This window comes from Falco naumanni, chromosome 5 (genome assembly GCF_017639655.2).
Source record: "Falco naumanni isolate bFalNau1 chromosome 5, bFalNau1.pat, whole genome shotgun sequence".
NCBI lineage: Eukaryota > Metazoa > Chordata > Aves > Falconiformes > Falconidae > Falco > Falco naumanni.
This window is the reverse complement of record NC_054058.1, coordinates 6,810,533-6,832,488: the sequence shown is the minus strand read 5'-3', so window position 1 is coordinate 6,832,488 and position 21,956 is coordinate 6,810,533. Positions and strand designations below refer to the sequence as shown.

At 50.2% G+C, this 21,956-nt stretch overlaps 1 protein-coding gene across 4 annotated transcripts in view; it reads left to right on the top strand.

The window, feature by feature from the left end:
* The first annotated feature begins 1,159 nt into the window (after nucleotides 1-1,159).
* The window catches only part of BOC (BOC cell adhesion associated, oncogene regulated), a 56,902-nt gene continuing 36,105 nt past the window's right edge, over nucleotides 1,160-21,956 (top strand). For 2 of the 4 annotated variants that reach the window (XM_040596240.1, XM_040596239.1), the window contains exon 1: nucleotides 1,160-1,688. The gene's annotated coding sequence lies outside the window, so the exon portion shown is untranslated. The remainder of the gene's footprint in view (nucleotides 1,689-21,956) is intronic. The other 2 variants (XM_040596242.1, XM_040596241.1) reach the window with 1 other exon arrangement.

The window sequence follows — 21,956 nt, the reverse complement described above, 5'->3', positions numbered from 1 at the left end:
CTGGCTAAAATCATGCATAGGCTGTTTGACCTCCATAGGAAGGGGCTGTCTCCATTTAGCAAAATATTAGCCCCCGTGCTTTGGGGGAAGAGTGCAACTTGAAATAAACATCCGAGTGCATCTTACTTAACCTGGTTGCATGTGAAGTTTTGCCTTTTACAGTCATTTCTCTTCCCCCTTCTTTCCTTCCCTGCCTTCACTTCGGCTTCAGGCGCCTTGACATCCTGATCCAGATGGTCTGTCCCAGGTCCCACAACAGGGTGAACAGGATGGGGACCAACTCCTGGAGGGAATGAGCCTGTGGGTGATGCCAGCCAGAGAAAGCACCTCAGGTCCCCTCACAAACATTGGTTATACCTGTGAGGCAGCTAAGCTGATGCTTGAACTTCAGCCACACAACCTGGGGAACTGAGGCACGTACGTGAGGACGGGAATTGCCTAATGCCACCCAGCAGCGTGTCACCACCTGGGCCTGGAGGAGGCAGGGCCCTGGGCTGTGCAGACCCATGGCAGTGCTGGTATATGGCTGCTTCTACATCCGTCCTTCCAGCAGGTGCCTGGTGGCATAGGGACAGGCATACAGACAAGGTGTTCCGGGGGAAGCTCGACAGGTGGTTGGAGCAATTTCTGTGCAGCTTTCTGGGCTTGGTCCCTCCTGGGAAGAGGGGAAGGTCTCCCAGGAGGTCTACAGCAAAGTGCTGTTTATCACCAGCCCGTTTCCTCATAAGCAACGACTGCCCAAGGCCCCGCCGCTGCCATCAGCGCCGTCCGGCTTCACAGCCAGGACAGGGCGGGATGGCCGCCAGCGCAGGGACTCCAGGGGGATTCTGTCAGCCGCCGGGCCCGGCCGGAGCAGCCACTGCGGTCAGTGAGGAGGCCTGGAGGTCACCACCGCCCCACGGTCCCCCTGGGCCTGGGGGAGCCACAGCCCCCCCGGGACCCCGCGGCGGGCGGGCGGCCTGCACCGCCCAGGCCGAACTTCTCGGCCCAACTTTCCCGCTTCCGCCTGCCGGGGGGAGCGCGGCGGGGAGGGCCCCGCGGCGCCGGCGGCCTGCTCGGGGGTAGCACCGGCCAGAGGATGCCGGTTAGTGTTACCGGAGGGGGACGGGGGGCCGGGGGACGGAGGCAGAGGGGACGGGGGTCGGCCGCTGCCTGGCTTTTGGGGAAGGGGTTTTATTTCGAGTTTTCTCCCTCCTCTGGCTCCTCCTCTTCTTCCCTCCTCCTCAGGGGGAGGGGAGGAGGGAGGCTCTGGGGCAGGAGTAGCCAGAGCAGGGAATTGTTTGGGAGTTCAGTCATCCAAAAGCCGTCTCCCGTATGGAGGGTCTGGCTTCCCGCATCCCGGCGCCTCTTCCCTCCTCCTCCTCCTCCTCCTTCTCCCGCCGCGCCTGAGCCCTGCGCGGCCCCCCATCCCCAGCGGCAGCCCGCAGGAAAAACACAACCACCCCCCAAACCAAGGGCCCCCACCGTCCCCTTCCCCCCCAAAACAGGCTTTTCCCTTCTCTTTTTTTTTTCTCTCTCTTTTTTTTTTTTCTTTTTTTTTTTTTTTCTTCTCTCTCTGTGTGTGTGTGTGCTGAATTCCCCGCAGATCCGGCCTGGAAGTTCCCAGCTCCTGGAGTTAAGCCTCTTTGTTGCTTCCCTTGGTTTGGGGCATCTTTGTGTTTCCCCCGCCTGCTCCGCTGGAGACCGCGGTGAGTGAAGCGCCGGGGCGCGGGCCCGGCGGGGTGGCGAGGGGCCGGGAGGGCGGCTGTGGCGGGCGGCGGGGCGCAGGGCTTGTCCCCCTCATCAGCCGCCCGCAGCGGTGGCCAATCTTTGTGTCACAGTTTGGGAAGTTGGTGTTGGGGATGCGGGGATGGGGGTCTGCGTAGGGAGACCTGACAGGGGAGGCGGGGAGGAGACCCGCTGGTCCCCACCGGTACGGGGCTTGTCGCTGAGGCAGGTGAAATGTGGGGGGCTCAGCCGTTTCCCTCCACATCTTCCTCCTCGGTCGGTTGGCGTTAATGGAGGGCCCACTGCACGCACACACCCCGCCGTGCTCCAGCGCTTGCCTGAAACTTCCCCAAAAGCTTGGTCCACGACATCGCTCCGTCCTCACCGCAGGCTGGCTGCTTGAGGCGGGATGGTGTGCGGTGGAGAGAGGGAAAAGCGGTGCAAAATAAACCCCAGAGTCATCCTCCGTTGCTCCAACTCTTGTCAAAAGCTGATGGGAGTTTGCAAGCGAGACCCAGCTCGTGCGGATGCGAAGGCATTTCGGTTTGTGCCCTGTGAAGGGGCTGCTGCTGCAAAGGAAAGCGGGGGTGGGCGATCTGCGGGTAAAATTGTTGTCCTTGTCTCATGAGACCGTATAGTTTTTAACCCTGGTGCCAGGATGTGAAGCGATTTGGGTCAGGGGAGGTAATTTTCTGCTAAGCGGTGAGATGCTGTAGGATTTGTGCACATGTGCCTCGCTGCTTGGACTGCAACTTTGGCAGGTCCGCTGGATGGTGACTGTAAATAGAAGATGTGTTGGGGAGAAAGTGGGATGCTGAATTTGTAGCCATGTCCAAATGAGACTCTTTCAAGTGCTCTGAAGACGTTAATACTTACTTTGAAAATTAATAGCAGACTTTAGCCAATGCCCCTGGCTGGCAAAAGGTAAATACAAATCTGGTATCTTTGGGCACTTCCCCAGCTAATTCTGGTACCCCAAGTATTATTTCACTGGCATTGTGCGAAAGGCAGTTCAGGTCTATTAAAGGGGTTTTTTTGTCCTTGTTTGTTTTAAAGAAACTCTCTTGTTGACCTCTCTGCAGCATTATGCGAGTGGGATAACAGGAATACACACACACACACACACGCTCTGTGCCCACATGTAATTAACAGCATGTCTTAAATTGCTTCTTTTTCTTAGTGCCCACTTCTCTTAATTTCTACATCATTACCGTCGTGTCTTTTTCATACGTTCATTTGCAATCTGCCATTAAAGTTTCTTTTCCCATGGGCTAAAAAACTACCGTGGAAAATATTAGAAGAATGTGGGCGTTTTGTAAGTAGGATTTTATCTTAGTTTTCTTTTCTTTGGAAACTAACTGCCTCAGTGTGCATACGTTTAAGAGGAGTGTTCTTGCATATTTATGCATATATACATACATGCAGACACTTTTATTTAATGGAATCAATATTGAGGTTTATGGGAGGTATTTCAGCAGAAACATCATGGGTTTGCAGTGAAGACTTGTTCCGTTTATTAAGTGACCTAAAGAAATGAAGGTGAAATAACTTTCCATGCTAATAGGAGTCATCTTGGGATCTTCTGAAGTAAATAGGACAATTAGGGAGAGCTGTGAGCTCCCTGCTGGGTGCATGATATTCTCTGACAAGAAATAAATGGAGGTTTGTTCCATGTACTTTTCTTAACCCTCCCCTCTAGATACAACTACAGGGATTCATCCTGCATGTACAACGCAGACGAGGTCCCAGTAAATGTTTGCTGCGAGGGCTGAAGTCAGATACAGTGCAGTTCTCCTGCTGCTGTGGTTCCCACTGGGGAAGATGAGGCAGGTTTATCTGAAGGGTGCACAAGGGTCCCATGCAGATTTGAAAGGCAAGTTCAGTTTCGTCCCTCTCTTATACACATATACCCCCACAAGACCTTTCTTTGAGAGAGATCCCAGTACAACTAGCTGAATCTACACACATTTCTTCTCTGCTTGGTGCAAAGAAGTATTACGGTGAATGTATGTGCTACAAACTGGTGTGTAAGTCTTATGGGTGCTCTGTATCCCTACAGTCTGTAAAATACAGCTTTTCTGTACCTTGTAGTGACATGATACAGAAGCACAGAGCAAGAGGTTCTTAAAGATTGCAAAGGGAAACCCAGTGCCTGCTGTTTGCAGAGGTCTTTCCAGCTTTACGAGTGTGAGACGCCCAGCTTGGAGTTTTGCTCTGTTGAAGGACAGGTGAATCATTGCCCAGTCCCCCTCACTCCTTGAAATTCTGCTGTGTCCTCAAAACCAACAGCAGGCAGATCACTCCAAGCCTTCAGTACCAAACTGGGAGCTCCACAGTGCTTTCAGGATGCTGGTACAGCTCCTTCCACCTGACTAGGACCAGCAGAGTTGGCCCTTTGGGAGCCAGCTGGAGCCTCTGGCCGAGCAAGGAGCATTGCAGGTGGGGCCGTGAAGCAAACAACCTGCTTTGTCCCCATCCTTGCCAGTGATGCAGAGGGGAAAATTCCTTTCCTGGGTTAAGAAAACTAATCCATTTAGGGCAGACCTGAATTTTTGTAGTTTCTCGTCATTGTTACTGAATGGCCACACTTGACAGAATCACTGCCAAATCTACCTGCCAGTGCTTCCCTGCCTTTTCCTGAATTGCATGTTCTTAGAAGGACAGAAACCTTGCAGTCTGGTAACAAGCACAGGAAGAAAAAAAAAAAAAAAAAGAACTATTACCACTCCTACCTGGGCTGTGGGTCAGGAAGGGCACTCTTTAGATGGAAGCTTGGGTTTGGATGTGGAGGTATTTGGGCTGTGTCCTCAGCCAATGCACATGCCTTGTGTGAGCTTAAACAATATCCTCCGCAGCCCTGTGCCTTAGTTTTCCCGTGCAGAAAATGGTGCTAATGCCTGTGCCAGCGGGGTGAGTGCTGTGGCGGGGCAGATATTGCCATCCATGTTGACTCTTGCTGGCCAACCGGCACCCACCCTCGTGTCTCTCAGAGCGGAGCTCAGGCACACCAGGGAGGACCCGCTCTGGCATGGTGAGCCTCCTCGGGACTGTCACAGGGGTGGAGAGGCACCTCCACGCCTCTGAAATTCACTCCCTTTTCCCAAGCAAAGATGGGCTGTCTCCCAACCCCCCCGTCCCTTGCGTGCTTTACAAAGCAGGGAAGCAGTGGCAGGGAAGAGTGCACTGGGGAGCCCGTTGGTTCTTTTAGTCCACATTGGCCCACAGGTGGGTTTTCAGAGACCTTGGGCTCAGTTAGTGTCAGTTCAGTTGCTTAGCCTGCAAGAAGTTACAGCAGCAGTAGGCCAGCACAATTCCAGGGTAACAAAGATTTCTTCGGCAGTAAATAAGGGTGGATTGTTCATCTCAATGCCTGAAACCGAGTGCCTCAGAGGTATGAGGCACAATTCCCTTGGACTTCTTTAATGTGTAAAGATGACTAGATGCATTACTGCTGGCATGTTTATGGACCAAGGCTTTAAACCGTTACCTCCCGGGCTAAAAACTTTGCAGTGCAAAGTCTACAGTTAAGATGGGATATCCCACAAGGAAAAAGCTCTCTTGCAAAATCTTTGGAGACTTCCTGTTTCTGGTTAGACTGAAAACATCCTGAGGGAAAAACCTGCTGCTGTGTATTTTGGTGCTCCTGTGGTCAGTCTTGGTTTAAGAGGTTGTTATGTATCCACTTCCTAGGCCATGAGAACAATTTAAGGCGAATAACGTCTAAATGAATTGCAGATCCTTAGGTAGAACAGGGGTGAATATCATCTTCCAGTTTTCTAAATGTACTTTGGGTAATTTTTCAACAAAAGGTATCACAAGCATCTTTTTTTATTTCCTGCTGTTTGCTTTAGTTCCTCTTGGCTCTGAATCATACGACATTGTTTCTGGTGCTTCATTGGCTGAAGAGTGTGCTTGAAGCTGGTTTTCTGGAGGGATTGTTTGCAGGATGGGAAGCTTTCAAAATTTGCTTTGTATGCATGTTTGCTCATAAGAGTTTTTTAAAATCTGCTCTCCCCAGCAGCATGCTCCTAGAACACAGTTGTATGAGTGTCCATGGGAAGCTAAGACAAAAAGAGAGTGGATGCAGTGGAAGCAAGTCAGCTGAAAAGCTCAGAAAGATATTTGTTGCAGGGAAAAAAACACTTGATGCTTACACAGTCCCAGAGCTGCCACAGGTGGCACAGGGCTTTCTGCATAAACAGGGAACAACAGATCCCTGCCCTGAGGATGCTGCATGCTCCTTTTATTAAAATGGACTCTCTTCTTCCTTGCAAAAGGATAAATGGGATAGGAGGCTCAGCTGTCCCTGATGAGGTTGTTAGCAAAGCACCTGGCACAGCACAGACAGGGTGCCTGAGAGGGGCTTTCAGGGCTGCTGTTGTGTGTTGCAGGAGCTCTTGAGTAAGAAGCAGTGCCAATTTATTTTGGCACTGGTGGGATCGATGGAGGGAAATGTGCTTCAGGGAGCGTGTGGGACGTGCTCAAGCTTCTTCGCCCTCCTCATGGGCAGTGTGCCAGCGCAGAGGTGAGAGCCAAACTTTACCCTTGCTTTCTGCTCAGCTGCTCTGGGGAGGCTGCTGCCCTGTGGCCGAAACCCTTCCCTGAGCTCCCCTTAGACGTGAGGATGGTGACTGCACCTTGTGCCCGTGCAGTGTGGTGGAGGCTTGCTGGACGAAGTCCAAACCACACCACAGCATGTTGCCCCTATGAAAACCCACTGTTGTTGAGTTCACAGAGGTTTTGGGCTGTGGTGTCTCTATATATGTCTGTGAAACCCAGATGGTGTTTTGGAAACCAGTCATTTTTCATTAACTTCTGTGCCTGGTGTAGGCAGCAAGTCTTTCACCCTGAGCTGGCAATGCATTCTGGCTCTCTAAGGTCCACTCTGACAAAGAGATTAGCCAGCAGGTCGTACTCTTATGCAGAGCCACAGTCCTGGGGCCCTGCCAAATGCAAGGATGTGTTCACTGGTTGCAATGTCAGCGAGTCTGAACAAGCTAGTGCATCTAAAGACTGTGCATCAGGCCCTTTTTCTGCTCTTCAGGTCGTAAGAGTGGAGAGGAAAAGGGTGTAGAATGCACGTCAAAACTATCATTAGCTTTCAAACATCAAAATGAGGTTGCTTTTTATTTTTCTTCTAGCTAACAAAAGGACAGGTTCAGCAGAGCCCTGTGAATCAGTGTGTTGAGCTTAGTGTGGTTAAGAAAGCTTGTGGTGATATAAACCTACTGAGGCTGTCTTTGAGAAATAAACCTCAAATGTGGATATGCTGGCCTAGAATATAGCATTTATATGCAAAACGCAGCTTCCTCGGGTAATGTCACTGTGGTTTATCCTGGTACTTTTAGGTAGAGCAGCCCCCTCGCTTAGTGATGCCAGTGTTGTAGCCTGGGATGTGAGGAGAGCTGGGTTTGGTTCCCCGCTGCTTGCAGATTTCCCCTCAGGTTGGGGCAGGTTGCTCTCCACCTGCAAAAACCTGTAAGTGGCACTTCCCTGCCTCCTTGTGGTGTTGGGAAAGGGTCTGCTGGAGATCAGGAGAGACCAGAGGTTTGCTGGCTCTTCCAAAACCTCTGGGATAAGTACCATGGTTGGTTTCAGCAGAGAGCCTCCTGTGGCATTGGCAGCCCTAATGGGCGGCTCCTGCGGTTGCCTTTAGGGACATCGTGCTGGGTGGATGTGAGCTCTGTAAGGGCTTCGTGACGCTTTTGGTTTGGAGGGTAGGCTTGGTGTGCGGCTGTAGAGAAGCCCCTCTCTGAGCGTGACCCTTGGGGAGTGAAGCGTAGGTAGTAGCACTGCAGCTGCAGTGAATTTATGGCTCCAGCCAGCGGTGGTACAGAGAGGCCATTGTAATCCTATGTACTGTAGAGCGTACATCTCAACAGGCAAAGTGGCTCCTGAGTTGGTCCATGCCCCCCCCTCCCCACCCCGTCCCTTCACGTCTAGCTTTATGAAGTTCCTCCCCTTAAATTGCAAATTTGGCCTTATCTTCAAAGAAGCCCTTTGGTGCCAAGCTTTTAAAGGTAGGGAGGAGGCGAGAGTAAAAACATCAAATCCATTAACAGCCCAGTTGCCAGAGAAAATGTTTTTTAAAACAAAATCTGAAACCTTAGTGTTTGAGATCCAAAGCTGAGACTGAATACAAGTATGGGCCTTGTCCCTGGAGAGTCGCAGCGCTGGGAATATGCTGGCAAAGACCATGGAGCGAGGATTCTTGTGCATGCACGCACACAAATAGACAATTATTTGGAAGCCAATAGTACTCTGGATGCTGAATAATAGTTTATTTCATCTAGTGCCTTCTGTCCCAAGTTGCTCCCTGAGCTGTAGCTGACTGGGGAGCGTTCTTGTCGCTCCAGCCCTCCGCTGGATGGCAGTCCCCTCTGGGGCAGGAAGGTGGTGCTTGGTTGCACATTCCTCAGCTGTGGGTGGTAAAAAGGACTAGCTGGCCCTGCTTCTTTAGAGCCTGCCGCTGTCAGTGAGGGATTCCTTTGGGCCCCCTGAATGGTGATGGGAATGTGATTTTTATTTTTCTTCCCCCTAGAAGAAAGCTGCTTGTTTAACAAACCCAAGCAGTGTCAGATTGAAGGGGTGGGTTTGAGTCCCGGCATCAAGAGATGTTTTCAAAACCATGCTGGGTGGGATTTTTCAAAAACACCTGGAGTGACTTTAATGATGTGGTGGAGAGTCAATGAGACTTGTGCACTGAGAGACCAGACAGCTCTCCCCTCAATTTTAAGCACAAAGTCACATTTGGCAGGTCTGTGGTATGGTCCTGCTGTCACCAATGTAACAGCTGCCCAAATTAGTCCTGACCACCTACTCCTGCCTGGAAGTGGACTGTTTATTTCAAAAGTGGCTATCAGGCACATCTTTGCTTGCAAGCAGTTGAAGTGCAGCTTCTAAGCCAGAACCTGTGGGCAGAAGGAGAGCAAGATGGCCCAATTATCCAGCTGTAATGGGGTCTGAATCCAACGAGGAGCACCTCATCACTGGCTCTTTCTGGAGCTGTGTGGCATGGCCAGCTAGACCACGGGACCCTGGCAGGAGGAAGGCTTGATACCTACTAGCTTTTAAGTCCCTGTGGGGACTTGCCCTGCTTGGCAAGCTGAGGGGTGTATAGGTATCTGGCTTGTAGCTGTCAGCCATCTCTGGACCTGGAGGCTTGTATGCTGGATAAGACAGGGCTGTGAGAAGCTGGAGCATGGAGGTCTCCTCAGAGGCATGCGAGCTGCTCTGGATGTGTCCGTCATCACTGTTCCATTAGCTCTGATGTTGCTTTTGGGGTGTCTGGAGCTGGACTGAAGGGAAAGGGTCTTTGCTTCCCAGCAGGTGAGGAGCAGCGCTCCTGGTTGCGTGCCAGCTTGTGCCTGAGCACTTCTGTAATGCTATAGAGACAGTCCAAGGCAGCACAAGGGCTAGTTGCTCTTGAGGACCTTGCAGCTCTGGACATTGACACCCCAGCTCCAGGCCCTGCCAGAGATGGCTGCCCAGCCAGCAGAGAGGGAGAAGGTCGCAGGATCATGGTGAACGGTGCTCAGTGACCATGTGGCCCATTAGCTCGATGACAGATGCTGAGAAAGGGCGGTCAGTACCAACACATGGAGCTGGAGCTGCGGCAGCCTGGGTGTGTGCTTGCTGACCCTGCTTCCCCCTTGAGAGGGGAGCGGCCAATTTGGGGAATTATTAAGGGAAAGCAGTATTGTTTACATGGCTACAGCAAGAGGAGCCCGCCCTGTATCTCATAGGACAGTCTCCAGTTTACTAATGAGAGCTGGCTGTACTTGCCTGGTACGCAAATACGCAGCACGAGCCGTGGGATCCTGCTGATTGAAACCTGTTGTCTTTTGTGAGAGCAAGGGTCAACTGTTTACATCATGTAGCAGGTTAGGCAGGAACATACTTGATAAATGTACGGTTGTCCAGTTTTCCTCACAATTGCCTGGACTGCAGATCTGGGGAGGAGAGAAAAGGAGCACAAAGAGAACAACGTCAGGAGCAATGTGGCAAGCTGTGTTTATCGTTGATGCCTGACCTACACTCTACCCTATAATCTGTCTCCCCCGGGATAACTTTGGACATCCCTAACCTCTGAGCCACTTCAAAGAACCACCTTTAAAAAAGTTTCCCAAACTAGTGACCAAGCAAACAAGCAAAAGTTTCAGCAGCCACAAAAATGTGAGCATAACCGAGTTTTTGCATAGCTCCAGCATTGAAGATAAGTAGAGCTTTCTTAATATTGACTCTCTGGATGAAGGCCTGAGAAAGGCCTGCCATGCCATCTTCCCCATCACTGTATTCCAAAACCAAAATTATTATTTGGATTATAGTTGTATCTACAGGTTTTAACCGAGGCTGGGACCCAGCTATGTTAGATACCATGCTAACTTGTAATGAGAGATGGTTCCAACATCCCCGTTCTAAGCAGCAGGACAAATGCAGAACAGGAGGTAAAAACAGAGCATGAAAAATGACACGTGTGCCTTGGAGTGACTCAGCAGGTCAGGACTGGAGCTTAGTACAGACCCCGCGTTGCCTGATACCTCGTCCTGTGCTCCATCCTCCGCCTTGCCCATCCCTTCAGAAGAGGAGGTCAGAGCTGAGCATCTCTAGGGCTTGTCTGAGACCTGCCTGTCTCGAAGCTAAGAGTTGTCCCATAGCAAAGTGTCATCTTCCTTAGCCCTCAGCTCACACAAGTCAATAAAAAGTGATATGCCTTCATGCACTCCAGTAACTGGCTGCCCAAATGGGGCGCTTGGAGCTGCAGGTGGTGTCAGTAGCATCTTGCCGCTGTGGTGTGCCTCGCACTGGGGCGGGCAGCCGGTCTGGCAGAGCTGAAACTCCTGCCTGTCTTCAGAAGGCAACTGAGTAGGAGGTCTGCTGGGGCACTGGGGAAGCAGCAGGTGGAAAGCAAGAGTGCATGGCTGGAGGGGAAGGAAAGGAAATTTTCTCCTGTCGGCTAGTTTTCAGTTGCGGCGTCATGCTTTGAAAGATAGCTGGGAGAGCAGAGAGCCAGTGTAATAAAAGTGGTTTGCTTGCAGCATGCAATCTCAAGCAAAACAATCTCATTACGTAAATATTGTGTGCCTTCTCTCTCAGGGGGTCTGGGACTGTGCTCCTGCTCTGGAGGCACTGGCTTTCGGCGCGCAAGCTGGCACTCTGACATGCTGCTAAGGCCAAGTCTGTGGCTTGCGCTGTGGCCCAGGTGCAAGAGATGTTGCTTAGCTCTCTGTGGTCAGGACAGAGGTACCTCGTGCTGTAGGGAGCTGCAGGGAGAGGGCTGAGGAGCAGCAGGGTTACAAAGAGCTGCTCTTCCTGAGACCTGCAGGCCATGTTGAGCATGTGACTGGGGGCACACAGGGGTACCTGAATGCTAACCCAACCCCTGCAGGCACAGGTAGCCCAGGATGGAGCAGCTGTGTGGACACCAATGGCAGAACACGAACAAAACCTAGCTTGATTGGGTAATTGGGAGCTATCTCTCAAGGGAATAGGATTGTTTCAGTGAAACCTGGGCAAGTTCCTTCACCCTTCCTTTTTTGTCTGACTTAACAGCACTATTTTGGGGAACAGGTGGGAATGCATATGCATCCTCTTCTGGCACCTGTTTGTTTGCAAAAAGCTGTGGGCAAACTCCTGGGGGCTGCTTGTGGCTATGCCCTGCTGCTGCCCAAATAACAGCTTGAACTGCTGTCAGGGGCTTTTTGCTTAAAGGAAAGCTTTGAAACATATTGGTTTTAATGGCACTGTGTTGCCAGGAGCTCTTTGTGGCTGGATGAAGATACGGCTTCTTGCTCTGCTGTCAGGAAAAGGCTATCTGAAGCAGGACTCCTCCATTTTGCAAGTGGGTTTGATATTCCCTCTGCAAGCCACGTAATTTAAGTACAGACAAGATCTTAGATGAGGTGCTTGGGGCCTTACAGTTCCTTCCTGGCTCAGTCAGTGCCTTGGGAGTGAAAGAGTGGTGGGAGATGCTAGACAGCTGCACAGTTTTGGCTTTTCCTTCTCTATTGGTCCCAGGTCACCCCTTGTGCATGAAAGACTGCAAGGAGACATCAACATAACTGTTGCCTTCGTTTCTGTCTAGCTGAATTAGGCAGGGCGTGGGATGGAGAAGGTGTCAAAAGATGGGTTTGTGCCACCCATCCCTCCTCATGCTTGGGGAAAATAATCTCATCCTCACTTCTGGCACACACATCCCTCTTGGTTTCATCAGGGAAGCTTTTTTTTGCCTGAGACCCCACAGTGGGGAGGGGAGAACAGGATTGCAGCTGAGGCTGCTAGTGTGCCCCGTTCCCCTCATGTGTGCTGCCTCCCAAGGGATGCAGGGGCTGCCGCCAGGCCCTCATACCCCCCTTTCTCCCCATTTTCTGTTTTTAATTTCCCCTCCTCTGCCTGAGGTCCTTGTGCCGCCAACAGCAGTTGCCGGGGCTGAGAAAGGCTTGTTGGGCCACATCCTGAATGTCCCTGCCCTTACTTGTTTTGGGGGAGGCTGATAAGGAACAACTAGGGGTGCTTCCCCAGGCATCAGCCCGCTGCCGGAGAGGTGCTCCCAGCCCTCGCTGACCTGGGGCAAGTGCAGGGCGCCGGCGTGTTGGAGCGGGTTCGGGGAGCCCTTGCCCGGGCAGGGTGGCTGCCTGCAGTTGCAGGCAGGGCTGCTGCTTCCCCAGAGGTTATTCTGGAGAAATACCCTCCTTGAAAGGAGAGCCGTGTCTCTCCTGCCCTTCTTTCCCCCTGGCTGGTGGATTGGGGCTTGGGGGTTCAAAAGCAACATTTTCACGGTTCTGCCAATGTTTGCAATCTCACAGCCCTTTGCAAACTGGGAGGGTTTTGTGTTGACCTGTCTCCTTACAGGCAGCCAAAGAAGCAGCTGAGTTGGGCCGGTGGACATGGCATGCACCAAGGTGCCAGTGTGTGCAAGGCACCTGGCCAAAAAACCTCAGTGAGCTGTTAATAAGCCACAGGTTGACAGCTTTACCTGGGAACCTGCCACGTTGGGCTTCTAGAGCTTTCTGCTGAAGAAATATATGAGTAAAGTTGGTGCTAGATAAGGATAGGGAAGGCAGACCCTAGAATAAAGATCCGTAGAAAGGCACATCTGTTACGGACCTCAAGAGATTGCCTCCACCAGAGGCTCCTTGTGTTTTTTCTGAAGGTCTCCTTAACTACTTGGGAGCTGAAGAAAAAAAAATAATAATCATTTTCCATGTAATGCTTTTGTAGGTACGTAAGACCAGCAGAGGTTTATCTGTGGCTTTTACAGCAGAGGTTGTCCAGAGCCTTGAAGCTGCAATGGATGTGTTCCCCTCTTGTATGGGGAAGGATGGTCCCAACAGATGTTTGTTATCAGCGAAGTGTAGGAACAGACAGATTTCAGCTGGCAAGAAATGCAGAGGCAAGTTATTGTTGTTTCCCTGTTGGGCTTGCAGAGGGAATTCTGGAAGCTGCTTTTTGTCCCATTGTTACGGTTTATGTTTATATAGCTTATCTCTTTCATGAGGGACTATTAAATCCCGCAGCGTGTTGTGGATGTGACTGTGTGAGAACAGCTTGCTTTACCCATCGCAGGGCAGAGTGTGCCAGCTGCACAGCTGGATTTAAAACCATGGAGCAGCATTGCCTCAAAGCTGAGGAGTATTTTTCATCCTAAAAGAGTTTATGGTATTTTCCAAATTAAGAAATGGTCAATAATTCCCCTATTGGCAATTCTAAGATTGTATTTCCCTTATATAGCTGAGTTTTCCCAGTTGCTACAGGGAGGGGGGGAAGTCCATATTCCTTTTCATTTCTAATATTGCATTTGTGGCCTGTAGCAAGTGACAGTATTTAACGTAATATGGAGGGTAGGTACTGACTTAGCTCGTCTACAGATGACTTTGCACTGAATAGTGAAAGGTTTTTTTTTCAGGGGTATTTAGTGCTATGGGACAGTCACAGACTTCCCTCCTCAAAGAAAGTGTTGACAGTCTTTGTAAGCAATTAGAGATAAATGTCCTTGAGGCAGAGGATGTCTTTTTATTGTGGCTTTGTAGAGTACCTAATACTAAGGTCTTAAAGGAGCCTCTTTAAAATAAGAGAATCGAATACTCCTTATGTTCCTTTACTGGACAGTAATGTAAGGATCTTTGGAAGATCCAAAGAGTTTTAAATTATTTTTTTTCCTGGTAGACAAGCAAGAAAATGTCAGAGGTTTGCTGTGTTCTTGCAGACTACTGCTGGGTGAGTCTTAGTAGAGGATGATCTGATCTTTTCTGTGGAATGCCTACTGGTGTCTTTCAAGCAAAGGTGATTTTTTGTGTGAAAAAGACTTTCTAAATTGGTAAAGCAACTCATGGTACAAAAAGCATCTTAGTCCTTTGCAGCAGAGGAAGAAGTAGACTTCTTGGCTTAGAGTGTTGCTGAGGCTTTTAAGAATTTCTTGGGCTGAGAAATGCACGTTAATAGATGGAGAATAGATTCACTTCTGTTCTGCTTCTCCTGTTGTCATCCCCCAAGGCCCAGGGGCTGATGTCGTTTCTTCTTCGTCTCTTTACTGCTTACAGCTTTCTCCAAAAATGACTAAACATATAAAGCAAGGATTGGGTTTGGGGGTTGGTTGTTGGTTTTTTTGTTTTGTTTTGTGTTTTTTTTTTTCTTCCCATATTCTAGGACAGACACTGACCACAGTCATGTATTTGTTTTTCTCCCTTACTTCCAAATGCAGTCACATAACAATAGCCTGGAAAAAAAAGTACTGGAAGCGATTTGGTCATGAATCTGTTTCCTTTTTTGGGCTACAAGGAGCGAGTCAGCATTTGGGTGAGGAGGCTGGGAGCTCCAAGGCATCTCTTATGAGGTGAAGGGGGTTTAAATGGGCACCATCTTGGTAAAATGAGAAGTACTATAGGAAGGCAGCTTCTTGGGGGCAAGCACTTCTCCACGTGGAGAGCCTCACACTTGAAGCCCCTTTTCTCAGCTGTGCCCGAGACATTATTTGCTATTTACGTAATGGTAGTGTCTTGTACAGATGCTGCTGAAGAGGCTTTGTCTGCCACTGGCAGGCAGGGATGGGCTAAAAGAGAAATGCTGCCTCCCGTATCAGGCTTCTTCAGAAGTGGGTGACTGTTTGCTTTCCTTAACGGATTGTTAAGAGAGGGTGGTGGGTGGTGTTGTCTTTCTTGTTTATTTTATATAGTATGTCATGACAGATGGTGATTTTTGAATGTTGACTACAGCTGTAGAAACTGATTGCTTTCTAAACTAAGTTGACTAGGAGCTGGTAAGATGCAGGATGGTCTGCAAGGGAGGAAAGCCGATCAGAGTAGCAGTTGGCTGTGTTCTCTTGTCTCTTCCCTGAGGAGCAGGAAAAGAAGTATTTTGCAGACAGAGTTGGGAGATATGTTTTCAGTGTCTGGATCTTTGGGTTTGGGGAGGTGGTATCACTGTTTACAAGGAAAATGAAAGGTCATCAGGTGGGACGAAATTGAATATACGATTGCTCTATCGGTCAGCGGAGTGGTTGTTAAAATCTCAAACAGTACAGGCAGTGAAATCTTGAAATTGTATTGATGGTTCAATGGATTTGGTCCTTATAGGAGAGAAAGTGAAAGCAAGTGGAGCTTATGCGTACTGGAGAAAGCATACTGTCTGATAAAGGCTAGACCAGTAGGTAAACTTTTTAAATCGCAGGAAATTTCCTTGAAGTATTTATTTATTTATGGCTTTGTCGAAAAATTTTCAACCAGCTGTGTTTAAAAATATAGCAGTAATGAGATACTTAAAGGAGTTAATCTCTCCCTGTCGTTGACATGCTGCAGAGCGCCAGCTATAGCACAAAGAAGCCCTGGGGAATCAAAATGGCATAGCCCTGCAGCCTGTGAGCCAAAGTCACACCTTGGGAAGCCAAACCCTGGAGGGAAGCACTGGCCTGTGGCAAGCTGCAGGGATGCTGGAGGGGTGACCCTTTAGCCACCCTCCAGAGGCAGCAGGCTCAGCTTGCCCAGCTCTTCAGGGCTCCCCAAATCTCCCCAGTTCCTGTACATGTCCCCCCCAGCCACTTGTCCTCAGGGCACCAAGACCCAATTTTGTCTGCGCTGCTGGGAGGCCTTGAACTGTCTCTGACACCCCTGATGGGGAAATGCTGGAACGAGGAGGAAAGGAAACCAAGGGCTTTTGTACTGAGGGAACAAAAAAACATCCTCTGTGTCTCCCTGGGTTCAGCTATTACAGACTCTCCAAAACGGACTGGTGGTGTGTTTTTTGTTTTTTTGTTTTGTTTTGTTTTTTTGCTTTTAAATCCTTCTTTAGCCAATGTGATTATTTTTTTTATATTCCCCACCCACCCCGGTCTGGAGGGTGTCTCTTTGGGAGATAGAGTCAGTCTGGGGCTCTTCATTTGGCCCATCCAGCTTATCCATAGAGCACGCACAAGCCCTCTCCTCCAGGCTCATTTCCTCCAGGATTCCCTATGGCTTTGCAGTGGCCAAGCCTTTGTGTTTGGTATCGAAGGCGGAAAGGCCAGCAAGGGCAGGTCAGCGTGCTGTGTCCTCCAGCCCTCTGCCCGCGGGGGCTCAGGTCGGGATGAGGGAACGCTGGGAGGGCTGCAGCAATGGGGGTGGTGAGTAATGCGTGCAGTGACTGGCAGGGAACAGTGCTGAGGAAGAGGATGCCTCTTCACACTGTGGTGGGATGGCGCATGGTGGACTGGAAAGGTAGAGCGAGTTAGGTTTGGTCCTAGGTAGAGAATGGTGTGCAGGAGTCTTGTCTCCTCTGGGTCTACTTCAGCTTGAAGATGACATATCACAAGAGAAAAATGTCCTCTCCCCACTGCTTCCTTTTTCCACCACTGGTAGCTAATCAAGATTCCATTTTAATGACTTCCCTCTACTCTCTCTGCTTCCTCTCCCCCTGCCCCACACATGCCTTTTTTTTTTTTTTTTTTTTTAAATGCATTTCTTTTTGGCAGGAGTTGAAACGCAAGAAGCGTTTGGACCAAGATGAAACCAGTGGAGGAGCATGTTGGGCAGTGCAGTGCTTTGTTCTGAGTTCAGGGGGAGAAGAGGGGGAAGTGAGGAGGGACGACGGGATGTCGTTTCCCAGATGGGGACCCTGCCAAAGATGTTCTTGCGTTGGAAAGCCAAGAGTGATTTTTGAGGTTATACCAGGTTTAACCCTTTGTCGTCCCACTTCTGCCGTGCAGGGAAGCACCAAAGCCCTGGACCTAAAATATGGCTGTGTTCTGTTATGTGCCCCAGGTGACCTGAATGGTCTCAAACCAAAGTCTGCTGCTGGGACTAAATGCTAACAACAGTCTGAGGTCCTTGTTGGAAACCGTAACGAGTGGATGAGGAATCTATGCTTGTTTATCAGTGAAGGTCCAGAACTAGTGCAGTTGCCTCTGGGAAAAAAAAAAAATCAGCATGTTCCTTACAGGGATCAGGACTGCTGTGCTGTTTCCTGCCCTTCCAGAAGCTCCTGGTGGGATTTGGGATGCTGCTGAACTCTGTTTCAGCTGTTCCTGTTGAAGTCGGGGACTACTGTTGCCTCGTGATGTACAAGATGCTTGGGAAACACCTTGTCCTTTGGCCAAAGGAGCCCCGCACTGCTTGTGGTTGTACTGGGGACTGTTGGGAGGTCACAGCACCAGTTCTTCCTCTCTGTTTTGAGCCAGCCTCCTGTGCGAGAAAATTGTGTTGTCGGAAGGTGTGGGGAGTGGAAAACCTCCGCAGGCATGTACTGCTCTATTTGTGACTGCCTTGGGCCATAAATATTGCATGTTGTGTAGGCTGCTGATTTAATTGCCCCAGGGATGTTGCACAGTAGCAAACTGAGGGTGAGCATCCAGGAGGGGAGCAGAGAAAGGGAAGTTAAAGTAAATATCTCTTCGTTAGTATCTCTTTAAGGTTGTAAATACTTGGACATTTGTATCAGGACTCCAGAGGAGGTCGTATACCTCCTGATTAAAAAACCCAAGGGTTTTGGTCTGTGGCGCTGGGCTGTTTGTTGATATGGAGGTCTAGCCCCTTCAGGCTGGGTGGGGTTCTCCTGGGAAGATCACCCTTTTCCCTTACAGCTGGAGGGGACCAATGCTGTATGCATAAAATGCATAAAGTCCCTCGTGTAAACTCATGCAGAGTCACTGTTGACCACAAATAAACCTGCAAGCCCTTGTTTTGTGAGGACCAGCAGTGTCTCTGGCGCTCTGATCCCTTCCAGTCCCTTTTCTCTAGTTAGGAGGATGACAGCTTTTCTAATCCCCCCGTGAACCTCCTGAACAATAAACACAGTCTTCAGCTCCACAGAGGGTGTTGGTAACTTTGGGCTGGAGACCACAAACTTCTTCCCAGCAGCTTTGGCTGCAGTGTGTGAAATTTTGATCACTTGTACAGAGGGCAGCTGGCTGCAGACATGCCAAGGGGTGGTTGTAGTAGCACCACTGTGGGTGCGTCAATGGCCAGTGACTCCTAGAGAAGTGATGCATCCAGTGCTCGTCTTGAAACATGCCTTGTGTCTCACGCACTGCTTTCTAGACAGCCAAGAGCTCTGATGTGGAGCAAATTAATGTAATACCACTCTGGTGTCACTTGTCAGGATGAGGTGAGGAAAAACAGGGGCATGTGGGCAAAAGATTTGTGTGCAGGATTGCCTGTGATGGGTTTCAGCTTTAGTTTTTGACGTGCGCTCTTGAATGCTTTCCCATGGAGGTCAGTAGACCTGGTTGGAAATTTCATGTGCATGACGTGCACAGCATGTCTGAACCCACACGTTTTTGATCCCTTTTCTTGGACCCCGTAAGTCATCCACGTACCCTTTTCAGCAGTCTTGCGGAGCAGGGGTGGGAAGCACTGACCAACGGAGAGGCACTTGGGTGGGAAGCAGAAGGCAAATGTTTCCCTTTGCTTGCTCAGTGCCACCAAGCACTCCTGGTTTCAGGGCTGGGATCAGCTGACTTGCCCTTAGATCTGAGTGGGTTTGGCCGGGATCTTTGGCTCCTCATAAGCACAATAACTGCCACCACAGGCTTCTAGGTAAAGTGGGACTAAAAATAAGTCAGTGATACGATTAGCTGTTGGGTATCGCTCGTTGTCTTGGAGGATTCCCTTCAGCCTGGAGTTTGGCTTCATTTCCCTTGCCCAGGTGGTTGCATTTTTACGCATGTGGTTCAGAAAAGTGTCCGCTGTACCCACACCTACCCAGGTCTGCAAATAGTGTGCTGGATGAAAATATTTTGAAGGTGTGAATCGCTCCTTGTTCATCCAGCCTGGTGGTGGGTCTTCCTGTAATAGCACAGCCCCTTGGTTCATAGTGCCCACTGATGGGCTCAGTTGGCCTGTGACAGCTGATCATGGGGCATTTGCAAATAGTGCCACATTGACTCTGCTGCTTATCCTTCTTTGTTTACTTAGTTCTTGGCAGCTGCATGTTTGAATGTTTGCTTGACAAACACTTTCCCTGGAGTCTCTGATTACAGAAGGTTTTGTCTGACAAACTCCACTGAATTATCCTGTTCTCTGATGTCAATAATCTCTTGGTTGCTGTCTCCCTTAACCACAATATTTTGTGTGGTGCGAATTCATATTTTTTCCCCTTGTTGTAATCAGCCTGCCCCTCCCTGCTTGGTTCAGTTACTGAGACTGTATCCTCAGGATGCTGACATCTGTATTTTACTCATCCAGAAATCCTGGGGCTACCAGGAAGCAGTACAGATAATAAGGCTGCATACCTGCCTAGCACCTTTCAACTGAGAATCTGAAATTGTCTGACTCACGTTCATCTGGTTGCTGCTTGTACCAGCTGGGGTTTGCCATTCCTGTTTTTGCAACCTGAGAAGCTGAGACGCAAGGTAGGGGTATGTTTTGTTCAATAGATGAAACAGCAATTCCAGAAATGTAGTGTCATAACTTCCATGACTACGAGTTTCTCTCCCTTTTGGTCTTGCAGTACCTAATTTGCCCCCAAAAGGAAAGAGATTGGAGTAGGTTGATTGGTTTGGAGCAACGCTGTATTTGCGGTGATCCATGGCTTTATTTTTTTGGCACCCTATTAAATTCCACCCAAAACCAAAAAGACAATTGCAAGATTTCTCCAAGGTGAGTTACCTTCCTTGGCTGCAGTCAGGAGCCCATAATGTAGCTCACAGGAAGAGCGATACCCAAATACTGTCTCTTGTTGTCGGTTTGGTGGTTTGGATTGGTGCTGAGGGACAGGTGTTCACGGCCAGCCCAGAGAGGGCAACGATCTTGCTGTGTTTCAGGGGTGGCAGTGAGACTGGTGAAAGCGTGTCTGCAGGTGGTTGGGTGGTCAGACTGGGCTGTTAATCTGTCCAGCTGCTGGCCTGTTTTGGATGAGGGCCAAGACCAGGTAGGACACTGCTGCTTTTCTTCCTGCCTCCAAACACAGCTGAAGACCTTCCAAGCAAACCTGGGCTGGTTTATGGTTTCGGGTGGAAACCACAAGCAAACCACGTCAAATGGCTGGATTCTACCCCAAACCAGGCAAAATGCATGGGCTGCTGTTTCGTTTCACTTGGAGATGACTTGGAGAGGAGGGAGATGGAGGAAAATCTGCATAGATCCAGTGTTGATGTAAGGTCATAGGTGAGACATTCCTAAAGCCTGCAAATGCCGTTCCCATGGCTAGACCAGACTGGTAAGGGCAGATTAATACCTGAGCTGACATCCACTGGGAGCTTGGGTGTCAGAGGAGGGATGTTTTGTCTGAAACCCTTCCAGAAAGGAGTCCTTGAGAGGCAGGGGGCAGAAATAAACAAGTAAAAGATGAAGAGGAGGAGGACTGGTGTGAATTTGTGCCCTCAACATACGTAATATCAGCCAAGGTGATGGGGAAGTTGTGTCAGGGTTTCCTGCACTGTCGGGCCCTGGAGAACAGTGTGCATGGGGAATAAGAAAAGAAACCCTAAGAAAGAAAGGGGGAGAACTGCAAGCCCCAGGAGGTAAAAGTGTATTTATTTTTCATGTGTTGCATCAAACACACTAATTTTGCCTGGAAGGGAGGGCAAGCATGTGCAAAAACAGTCCGGCTTGCTAGGAAAGGGGTGGGGAAGCGTGATGCCAGATAGCTTAGGGAATGTTGCTGTAGGCCTGTCTCTCCCCTCCGCATCCATGCAGGGCACAAGATCAGCATCCGTACGTACAGACCATCCCGCAGGCGTGCGCCAGGGCTTTGTAACGGAGCCGTGCTCTCCCTTTGAGGCCAAGGCACCCCTAGCTCCCTACCCTACCCCCCTTCTCCCCTTCCCCCTGCTCCCATGTGCTTTTATTCCTTTTGCAAACAGCGTATGCCAAATCCAACTTCACAGCTGGCTCTGCTCCACGTGTTTGTTTTCTATGCCTGCACAGCGCTCTCCAGCTCCGCTTGCGCCACGGCTCAGAGGTGGAGGCGGCGGGGGGAGAGCAGGGGTGGTGGTGGGGAAACAGGAGCAGGCTGCTGCTTGCCAAGCCCTTATTTGTTTAAAGCTTAAGCCTGTTTGAGAGAGCCTTTTTGGAGTGAGGGGTAAGTGGCAGGGGCGGGATGCGGGGGAATGGACAAAGTAAACTGTGTGTCAAGGAAAGCAAACTTTGCAGCTGGAATTGCTGCTGGTCCTGATTGTGTGAAGGGCCTGGGGAGGTGCCTCCGGCTCCGTGCTCACGCTCTCAACACAGGTGCAAGTGTAAATGGGCAAGGGTGAAGAGCAGGGAGCTGGTGACGGGTCTGTGCTGAGGCCCGTCAGTGCAGGCGCTGCTGCCTGGCAGGCACTGGCCGTGGCTCTTGCCAGCATGTCCTCGTGGCTGGCCAGGGCACGGGCAGGTGAGCCTCTCTCCCCAGGCTCTGGGGCAGCAGCATTTTGCCATCCTTTTGTTGTGGACCATCCCCTTGCCGAGAGGGAAAAACCAGGTGCTGGCCCTGCCCGTCTCTGCAGGGTGATGCGAGGTCTTGCTCCATCTCCTGCCCACGTTTGGGCTGCTGTCCTCAACTGGACCGTCATTTTTGGAGAGGCCTGTTTATTGCTGGGATGATAAATGGGGAAAATGACGTGCAGACACAATCTTTAAAAAAGCCCAAGAGATGCAACAGTCTCCTCTTCACCTCTGGGTCAGGGAAACTCTGTCACCCTCCAAAGTCCCTGCTGCGAGTGTATCCCCCATCATTTTTTACCTCTGGGTGGGCCCTGTGGGATTTTGGAGCAGGGTGGTGGCTACTGGTTGCAGCACAAATGAGGGCCATGGCTCAGCCCATCCGGATTGATGGCACTTGGTGCTGAGCCCCCACACCCC